This window comes from Triticum dicoccoides, chromosome 3A (genome assembly GCF_002162155.2).
Source record: "Triticum dicoccoides isolate Atlit2015 ecotype Zavitan chromosome 3A, WEW_v2.0, whole genome shotgun sequence".
Classification (NCBI taxonomy): Eukaryota; Viridiplantae; Streptophyta; class Magnoliopsida; order Poales; family Poaceae; genus Triticum; species Triticum dicoccoides.
This window is the reverse complement of record NC_041384.1, coordinates 566,569,839-566,578,767: the sequence shown is the minus strand read 5'-3', so window position 1 is coordinate 566,578,767 and position 8,929 is coordinate 566,569,839. Positions and strand designations below refer to the sequence as shown.

The 8,929-nt window shown below is 43.5% G+C and overlaps 1 long non-coding RNA gene across 1 annotated transcript; it reads right to left on the bottom strand.

The window, feature by feature from the left end:
- Positions 1–481: 481 nt before the first annotated feature.
- Positions 482–8,305, bottom strand: LOC119272158. The gene is made up of 3 exons (XR_005134701.1): positions 8,296–8,305; positions 3,861–3,864; positions 482–597 (listed from the first exon to the last, which is right to left on the bottom strand). It is a non-coding gene; the product is annotated as an uncharacterized LOC119272158 (long non-coding RNA).
- Between the last annotated feature and the right edge of the window lie 624 nt (positions 8,306–8,929).

Below are 8,929 nucleotides of genomic sequence, written 5' to 3'. Positions count from 1 at the left end.
GGACGTCGGCGGTGGGAGTCCGAGCCGGACTCTCTGGCGGCGGCGGCGCGTGCTGGAGGCGGACTCCGAGAGGTGGCGGCGCACGTGGGTCGGCTGGGCTTCGGCCCAGTCGGTCCGAAAAGTTTTTTTTTAATAATTTTGCCGAAACGAAAAAATTCAAAATAAAATGAATAAAAATCATAAAATCCCAAAAGCAATTTTCATGGTCCTATACTAATATTTAGGACAACATGAACATTTTTCTGGGCTATAATGCAATTTTTTAAATGCAATTTTCCCTAATTTACTCGAATAAATCTCAAATGAAAATCAAATAAAAATATTTTTATTTAAAATTAAATTTCAATTATTTCCTCTGTTTTGAAGAAGTCATATAGGGGGCTTAGCTAGTGATCTGGGCTGTTTCCCTCTCGACGATGAAGCTTATCCCCCTTCGTCTCACTAGTCGACCTTAACCCCTGTTATTTTTGGGTCATATCTCGTATTCAGAGTTTGCCTCGATTTGGTACCGCTTGCGCAGCCCGCACCGAAACAGTGCTTTACCCCTAGATGTCCAGTCAACTGCTGCGCCTCAACGCATTTCGGGGAGAACCAGCTCTGGGTTCGAGTGGCATTTCACCCCTAACCACAACTCATCCGCTAATTCTTCAACATCAGTCGGTTCAGACCTCTACTTAGTTTCATCCAAGCTTCATCCTGGTCATGGATAGATCACCCAGGTTCGGGTCCATAAGCAGTGACAATCGCCCTATTAAGACTCGCTCTTTATTTTTCTCTCATTATTTTATTTATTTTCGAAATAATCAGAAAAATAATTTCAAATAAAAATCACTTTGATCCAATTTACCAATTTTGAAAAAAATCAAAAATGGATTTTATGAAAAAACCCCAACTCTCTCAAAAGGTCCTTCAGTTGCTTAAGGCCTTAGGATCAAAATGTCCCAATAAAACAAATTTAAAATGCAAAGAGCATGGGTGCATATGACGACCTAATGTTTAACATCCAAATTGAAAATTGGGATGTTACAAACCTACCCCCCTTAAGATGAATCTCGCCCTCGAGATTTGGGTTGGCTAGCAAATAGGTGTGGGTGGTGTTTCCGTAGGTCTTCTTCTCGCTCCTAGGTGGCTTCTTCCTCGGTATGGTGACTCCACTGAACTTTGCAAAATTTGATGACCTTGCTGCGTGTAACTCGGCTGGCAAACTCGGGAATCTTGAAGGGTTTCTCCTTGTAGGTTAGGTCACTCTCCAATTGAATTGCTTCCAAGGGAACTGTATCTCTCAGAGGAATATCGACCATCTCTGCATGGCACTTCTTCAACTGGGAAACATGAAACACATCATGAACTCCTGACAAACCTTCGGGTAACTCCAACTTGTAGGCCACTTCTCCCATACGTTCCAAAACTCGGTATGGTCCTACAAATCTAGGGGCTAACTTTCCCTTGACTCCAAATCGTTTAACTCCTTGCGGTGGTGACACAAGAAGATAGGCTATGTCTCCGATTTCATAGGCTACCTCTTCTGCCTGGACTGAGCTACCTTCAATCTATTGTGAATCAACTTAACCTTCTCTTCAAAATCTTTGATTAAATCTGGTCCAAAGAAATGACGGTCTCCAACTTCATCCCACATCAATGGTGTCCTGCACCTCCTTCCATACAATGCTTCGAAAGGGGCCATCTTCAAACTAGCCTGGTAACTATTGTTATACGAGAACTCCGCATAAGGCAACTTATCATCCCAACTAGATCCATAATCTAGCACACAAGCTCTCAACATGTCTTCCAGAAAGTGATTGACTCTCTCAGTCTGTCCATCTGTCTGTGGATGAAAGGCTGTACTAAACTCTAGCCTGGTACCCAAAGTCTGGTACAACTGATTCCAAAACTTCGAAGTAAACTATGTTCCTCTATCTGATACGATGGTCCTCAGAACTCTATGCAGACATACGATCCGGGTCATATATATCTTGGCCAACTTCACGCTCGTATAAGTGGTTTTCACGGGGATAAAGTGAGCCACTTTGGTTAAGCAATCAACTACTACCCAAATGGAATCATAAACTGATCATGTCCTGGGTAATCCGGTGATAAAAATCCATGCCAAGTTTATCCCACTTCCATTCAGGTATCGGCATAGACTGTAGTAATCCTGCTGGCTTCTGGTGTTCTGCCTTAACTCTTTGACATATGTCACATACTGCTACATACTCGGCAATATCCTTCTTCATACCTGTCCACCAGAAACGTTCCTTCAAATCCAAATACATCTTGGTGTTTCCGAGGTGAATTGAGTATGGCGAGTCATGAGCTTCCTAAAGTATTAACTTCCTGATCTCGGCATCATTGGGCACATAAATACGATCCTCAAACCATAAAGTTTCGTGCTTATCCTCACGAAAACCTTTGGATTTTCCTTTACTCATCTTCTCCTTTATCTCTGCAATCTCCTTATCAGTCTTCTAGGCTTCTCGAACCTTTCCCAATAACGTGGAATGAACTTCCAGAGCTGCAACAAAACCTGTCGAAACTATCTACATCTGTAGTTCTCTGAGATCGTCTGTTAACTCCTATGGTAAACCTCCGGTTACTAGAGTATTTACATAACTCCTGCGGCTCAATGCGTCTGCTACAACATTGGCCTTTCCTGGATGATAGTGCAGCTTCATATCATAATCCTTTATGAGCTCCAACCATCTCCTTTGCCTAGATTCAACTCCTTCTGCCTAAAAATATACTTCAAGCTCTTATGATCCGTGTAAACATCACAACGGTTTCCAATAAGAAAGTGTCTCCAGGTCTTGAGCACATGCACTACGGCTGCTAACTCCAAATCATGCGTAGCATAATTCAACTCATGTAGTCGAAGCTGTCGTGAGGCATATGAAACAACTCTTTCGCCTTGCATAAGTACACCTCCAAGTCCCAGGTGAGAAGCGTCACAATAAACTTGGAAATCCTTGCATATATCCGAAAGAATTAGCATTGGGGCTGTAACCAAACATTTCTTCAACTCCTGAAAACTGGCCTCACATTCTTCGGTCCATTTGAACTTGGTGTCCTTCTTCAATAACTCTGTCATGGGCTTCGCAATCTTGGAAATATTCTCAATGAATCTCCTATAATATCCTGCGAGTCCAAGAAAACTGTGTATCTCTCCAACTGAGGTGGGTGCCAATCACTCAGTGACAGACTGTACCTTGGTAGGGTCTACTGCTATACCTTCTCCTGATATAACATGTCCAAGAAATCCAACTTCTTTCAACCAAAACTCACATTTGCTGAACTTGGCGTATAGCTGATGTTCCCAGGGCTTCTCGAGAACTAAATGCAAATGTTCCTTGTGTTCTTCTTCATTCTTCGAGTACACCAATATATCATCAATGAACACCACAAGAAACTTATCCAAGAACTCCATGAACACCTTATTCATCATACTCATAAAATAGGCAGGGCGTTAGTCAATCCAAAAGACATGACCATGTACTCATATCCCATACCTTGTGGTAAAAGTTGTCTTAGGTATATCATGTTCTTGGATCTTCAGCTAGTTGTATCCCAATTGAAGATCGATCTTGGAGAATACCTTAGCTCCCTGCAGCTGGTCAAACAAATCATTGATCATCAGTAGTGGGTACTTGTTCTTGATCGTCACTTCATTCAATGCATGATAATCAACAACCATTCTCAAAGATCCATCCTTCTTCTCAACTAAGAGCACTGGGGCTCCCCACGGTGATGAACTTGGTCTTATGTAACCTTTCTCCAATAACTCCTTAATTTGCTTCTTAATTTCCTCTGGATCATTCGCGGGCATTCGGTACGGTCTCTTCGATATTGGTCCAGTGCCTGGCAACAGCTCTATCAAAAATTCTATATCTCGATCTGGTGGGATGCCTAGCAGTTCCTCCGGGAATACGTCGGGATAATCATTCACAACCGGCACTTCCTCCTAAACAACTCCCAAAAGTGAATTTACTTGAGTCCTCCTTGGCGCATGCCTAGATACATACTTGATCCATTTTCCCTCAGGGGTGGTGAGTAGTATCGACTTACTAGCACAGTCGATGTTTCCTCCATACTTCGATAACCAATCCATACCAAGTATTATATCCTATCCTTGTGACTCCAAAAATATTAGGTCTGAGGGAAAAACATGGCTTCCAATGGTTAATGGTAACTGATCACACCATCGGCTAGCCATATACTCCGCTCCTGGCGAGCTTACTAACATGGGTGACCTAAGGGCTAAGGTTGGCAATTTAAACTCGTCCACAAATCTCCTTGATATGTATGAATGCGATGCACCAGTGTCAAAAAGAATGAGAGCGGTAAATGACTTAATCAAAAACATACCAATCACTGCGTCAGGCTGCTCTTCGACTTCCTCCACGTTGATGTGGTTCACCTGACCTCTGGTGAAGGGATTGGGCTTCTTTCCAGAGCTCCATTTCCATTGTCATTCTTTATCTCAGGGCATTCATTGGTCTAATGTCCAGTCTTCTCGCACTTGAAACAGGTAACGTGACTTAGATCCTTCTTGGCGGGTGTTGCTGGGTTGGAACGGCTCTGACTGTTGCTTCCTCCATTCCCATTTCCATTCTTAGGGCCACTGTGGTTGTGTGAACTCCCTCCATTGTGAGTGTGGCCTCCATGGTTATGATGGTTATGTCCTCCCGAGTTCGGGGTAAAACGGGGCTTCTGCTGAGTCCAGAGTTGTACTTCCCCTGTCCATACTTCCGCTTGCGGTTCTCAATCTGCTGATGTTTGCCTTCAATCATGAGAGCCCCATCTACCAACTCCTGGTAATTGGTGAATGTTGCCACCATAAACTGCATATTGAACTCTTTGTTCAGCCCCTCCATAAACTTCTCCTGCTTCGCGGCATCTGTGGCCACATCATCTGGGGCATAGCGAGCTAACTTGCTGAACTCATCCACGTACTGGCCCATAGTACTATTTCCCTGGCATAAGTTGCGAAACTCACGCTTCTTCATGCTCATAGCTCCGGTTGAGACATGTGCAATGCGAAATGCTTGATGAAACTGATCCCAAGTGACATTAGCCACGAGGTAAGTGGCAATGTAGTTCTCCCACCATGAGGCTACAGGTCCATCCAGTTGATGTGCGGCAAAGTGCACCTTCTCAGCATCTGTGCAACCTGCGGTGGTCCGCTCCCTTCCAATCATGCGGAGCCAGTCATCAGCAACAATCGGCTCGGTGCTACTAGAGAACACCGGCGGATTCAACCTTAGAAAACGGGCTAGGTTGTCAACTGGTGGTGGTGGTGGTGGGTTGTTGTTTCTGTTGTTGCCTTGGTTCTGGACTAGCAACGGCATCAAGGCATTCTATTGTTGGATCAACTGAGTGAGCTCCAGTGGGAAGACAAATTTGGGGTCACGTCTCGGAGGCATCTGATAGGTTTAGAGGGGTGAGAACATAATAGAGTGAGGTCTAAAGAGAGATCACTACCCATATGCACATGAGACAAACACATTCATTTCACACCACTCAATTCAAACAAGATCATACAATCGATCTAAGCTACCGTTACAAAAGCTCGCAGACTATTACTATATACATGGGAGAATACTACTGATAATATGGTGGTCGACTAGAAATTTTGATCGGTGGATGACTCCATGATATCTGCTCCAGCTTTGTCTTCATAATCATTATCATTGTCGCGGTCGAAGTCGGTGTCGTCGAGTATGATGTAGTCTTCAGAACGGATGTCCTTTTCTGATTCAGGATCTCCCATGAATATTCCTAGCTTCTTCTTCAGGTCTTCATTCTTCTCTAGTAGTACATAAATTTATTCTTCATATCCATCGTGCATAGACTTGAGTTCCTCTTCTAGCTCCATGTTTCGGGTCATCACTTTCTTCATGTCTATCATATTGGCGCACATTTGGTTTTCCTGATGATGCATGTGCTGATTTAATTCATGTATGTAGGCTGCAATGGATTTGTCCTTCCTGGTGCAAATCATCTCCCATTGCTCATCTCAGCATCCACATATCTAGTAGATGGTGTCCTTAAGGTCCTTGTCGTATACCTCGCCGATGCATCCAATGGTGATGTGGGCGACCATGCTCTTTCCTACACTCCAGGTTGGTGCATCAAAGGAAAACTCGATGGGCTCGGTAACTGGCGTGAACGTCCTTCCTGGAACATGAACTCGAATCATCCAACGCTCTTCTTCAGGTAGAGTGGCGGTGTAGGTTCCGGTGAAGCTTGGTATGCCGATGCTCAGGTACCTCGTGACTTCCTTCAAGTGTCGTCCGAAAGGGGTGTCATCATCCGATTGAGTGAAATTGTTCCTTGGGTCCGCCATCTGTAGAGTAGAAATGGAGAAGAGAGTCAAAAATGAGTAGAGAAGAGTATCATGTGGCTTGTCCTAGTGGTCGCGTCCTATAGTCAGCGTGTGCTCTGATACCATCTTGTAGCGACCAGACCTCAGACGGTCAAGTCTCTGTGTTTAAGTGTCATCCCTGGACCGGTATTGCTGACACACATAGTACTCGAGGATTTATTGCAGAGTTTCAATCACACACTTATTACATCGAGAGTCTCAAAAAGAGTACTTATTACAATAATATGGCTGAAGGCCATCTAAATAAGATAACTGTGGAAGCTTCAAAGATAAATGAGTCCATCCAACTCCAGACAATACTGAGTGCACGAAAATGACCTAGCGCACCTTACTCTTCGTATGAGAACTCTGCAACATGATACGTTGCAGCCATGTAGGCCATCACATGGAATATGCTGGCAAGATATCACTATAGAACAATGAATGGAATAACAACTATCACTACATGCATATATGGATGGTGGAGGCTCTATGGTTATCATTTGCATAAAGCTAGTTTTTCCCTGCAACAAAGGAATATATTTTATTTAACTACAAATTTTGTTGAAATTATTGAGAAGCTAACCCAAACTCAATCCTAAAATTAAAAATTAAAACCCGACAAATTAATTAAGTAAAGTGATGAGATCAACATAATAATTCAAGCACCAGATACTCAAGATGTCCATAACCGGGGACACGGCTAATCATGATTAGTTGTACACTCTGCAGAGGTTTGCGCCCTTTTCCCCACAAGACTTGATCTCCTTCGTTGAATTTCTCGCACTACATGATGTTTGAGAAACGGATGACCGAGACACAGTCTTTCAGAAGCATTAACTCTTTACTATGGGTAGAGAGTACCACCTACATCCCCTAAATCTGCTAGCCTACCACTGAAAGAGGTCACGCAACATACTCAACTTTGCCAGAGCCCATAATGGCTTTTGGCTGCACACGGAAGATTCCAGCATGAATAACATTATGATCCCTTCGAGACTGGGTGGCAAACCATAGGATGATCACACGGGTTCCCCGGGATCTCCTTGGACAACACTGGTATAACCCCAGGTGCCCACAACCAATCCACCCAGATGTGTATTAAATTAGCCACCTCAATAGTTAATAATAACTCTCACATCTTCCATGAATTCTCTCAAACCAAACCACGTCTACTAGCATAGCAAAGCGGTATAAGCACAACATAGTAACACCCAAGGTTTGAATATAATACAATAGGTTCCTACCTCATCAACTACTTCCGGATACCCACATGTTGTCAAATCCTACTCATGCAATGTTTGAGGGTTGAAGCTAATGCATAAAAACTATGTAATAAAGGGATATGGTCAAAGTGTTACTTGCCTTGCTGACGATTGGAAAACCCTGGAGATTCATAGTAGCAAGCCTCGCACTCCGGAAACTCTATCGTGAACAAACAATAACATACATAAGCAATCAAGCATAATATGCAAAGGTAAAACCCAAAAGAAAAGAAGTAAACAGAAAGTTTAAGTGAAGAGCTTCGATTTGCAAAAAGAATCAGTCGAATCGGAGTTACGAAACTCAAACTACGTTCAAAAGAAGTTTGAAATCAAATCTGCTTGAAACCAAATTTTAAATTTCCAAAATCATGTTCAAGTTGATTATCTGGATAAAGGGAAACAAGACGAAGATTTTGGCGTTGGTTTCACTAGATTTGGAGAAGCGGGCAAGAAGTAGCGAATGTTTGAAAATCAGGGACTAATCTGCGATAAAAGTAATTACGGATAGGTCGCTGGCCGAAAATAAAACTAAAAAGAAAAACCTAATGAACGAACGTTCGCTAACAGAAACTAACGAATGAATTCGTTCGCTAAAAGAGAAGATCGGGTGAACGTTCGCTAATTAGCGAACCCTAAAAATAAAACTGATCTAAACGAATAAACCGAAAAAACCTGGGACCGGCGGTTCGGTTTTATACCTGTTCGGGGCGGAAAAACTAGCGGCAGCGGGCGGGGAGTGGTGGTAGGCGGCGGCGGCGCGGGCGGCGACGCGCGGCAGGCGGCGGCGGCGGCTCGGCAGCAGGCGGCGGGCGTCGAGAGGCGGCGGTGGCTGGGGAGAAGGGGACGGTGGTGGCTGGGCTTATAAAGGCCGGGGGAGGGGCCTGCTTGGGAGAGGGGGCGACAGCGGCGGTGGGAGTCCGAGCCAGACTCTCTAGCTGCGGCGACGCGTGCTGGTGGCGGACTCCGGGGAGGTGGCGGCGCGCGTGGGCCGGCTGGGCATTGGCCTAGTCGGTCCAAAACGTTTTTTAAAAATAATTTCGCCGAAACAGAAAAAATCAAAATCAAAATAAATAAAAAATCCTAAAATCCCAAAAACAATTTTCACAGTCCTCTACTAATATTTAGGACAACATGAACATTTTTCTGGGCTATAATGCAATTTTTCAAAAATGCAATTTTCCCTAATTTACTCGAATAAATCTCAAATAAAAATCAAATAAAATATATTTTCATTTAAAATTAAATTTCCATTATTTACTCTGTTTTGAAGAAGTCATATTATCTTCTCTTATTATTTTATTTATTT